The sequence below is a fragment of the Pteropus vampyrus genome, unplaced genomic scaffold (genome assembly GCF_000151845.1).
Source record: "Pteropus vampyrus isolate Shadow unplaced genomic scaffold, Pvam_2.0 Scaffold19440, whole genome shotgun sequence".
Taxonomy (NCBI): domain Eukaryota; kingdom Metazoa; phylum Chordata; class Mammalia; order Chiroptera; family Pteropodidae; genus Pteropus; species Pteropus vampyrus.
This window is the reverse complement of record NW_011908221.1, coordinates 1-1,203: the sequence shown is the minus strand read 5'-3', so window position 1 is coordinate 1,203 and position 1,203 is coordinate 1. Positions and strand designations below refer to the sequence as shown.

At 58.3% G+C, this 1,203-nt stretch overlaps 1 long non-coding RNA gene across 1 annotated transcript; it reads right to left on the bottom strand.

Moving 5' to 3' along the window:
* Positions 1–267: 267 nt before the first annotated feature.
* LOC105310974 lies at positions 268–677 on the bottom strand. Its single transcript, XR_897586.2, has 2 exons — positions 524–677; positions 268–329 (listed from the first exon to the last, which is right to left on the bottom strand). It is a non-coding gene; the product is annotated as an uncharacterized LOC105310974 (long non-coding RNA).
* Positions 678–1,203: the final 526 nt, after the last annotated feature.

Below are 1,203 nucleotides of genomic sequence, written 5' to 3'. Positions count from 1 at the left end.
CCATGACCCTGCTGGCTACTATTTACTCCTGGAGATGCCCACTCACCCCTCTGTGGCTCCTTCTTCCCCCAGGCACCTCTCCTTGGGCCTGTACAATGGACATAGTTTCGGGATCTATCTCCTGTTCTCCACTTCCACCATCCACTGGGCGATGCCTTTCCAAGGCTTCCTGACTTCCGCCTCAAACTCCGGGCCTAACTCTGCCCTCCCTGGGGGCTGAGGAGAGTGGAAGGACAGAGGCGGGGACTCAAACCTTACCTTGTTTTCCAGCCGTCCTATTAGCTCTGCCAGACGACTGACCTGCGCTTCCAGGCCCTCCTTCCTGGGGTCTGAGGTGATTGAGAAAGAGGGACAGAGATGCTGATGGTGGCCAGGGCCAAGCCTCCCCAGGGGCCAAGACCTGCCCCCCCCTGTCCTCCTATTTCCAGTCCCCTTGGAGGCCCAGGCCCCATCTGGGCCACTGTCAGAATTCCTCCGGGATCCCCACCCCGTGACCCCCATCCCGGCCACCACGTACTCTCACCAGAAGGCAGGCTCTTCTCCTGTTCCGTGGCCATGAGCTTGTGGTTGGGGACGTAGGAGGGAGTGGGGCTTCCATACCATGTCTCCACCACACCATGGCCAGGTGTGCTGTGGTTCTGTCTGCAGTGTGGGTGGGGGAAACACATAAACTATGAGAGGGAAGCTGTAGGGCCCTGATCACCGTTACAGCTTTAAAACCTTAAACACTCACTGTGGGATGAAATGTGCCGCTTACCCTGTGGCACCCATCCCTGTGGACTAGGCCATGTGGCCTCTTTTTCAGAGGAGGAAATGAGGCCCACAGACAGGTGAGGTGGCCAAGGCTGTGCGGCTAGCAGGGCCACCACGTTGGGATGTGAACCCAGCCCCATTCTAGGACTCCACAGCCCCAGGCCCTGTTCCCCAGAGGTTCAATTCCAGGCCCCTCACCCCACTCCCTAAGGCTCACAGCTTCCACTACTCCTCCCTGCCTGCCTCATTAGGAGCCAATGTGGTGCCCGGTACCCTTTGGGGTGGGGGTGGGGGACCTTGGTTTGTACCTTCTCTGAAAAATGGAGCTAAGATACAGTTAAGAGTAGGCATATAACAGGACAGTGAAATCTGTGATCCTGACCTCAGCCAGCCCTAGAAAGAGGGGCCAGGCCCCGTCTCCAGTCCCCATACCCCTGACTGACGCACACT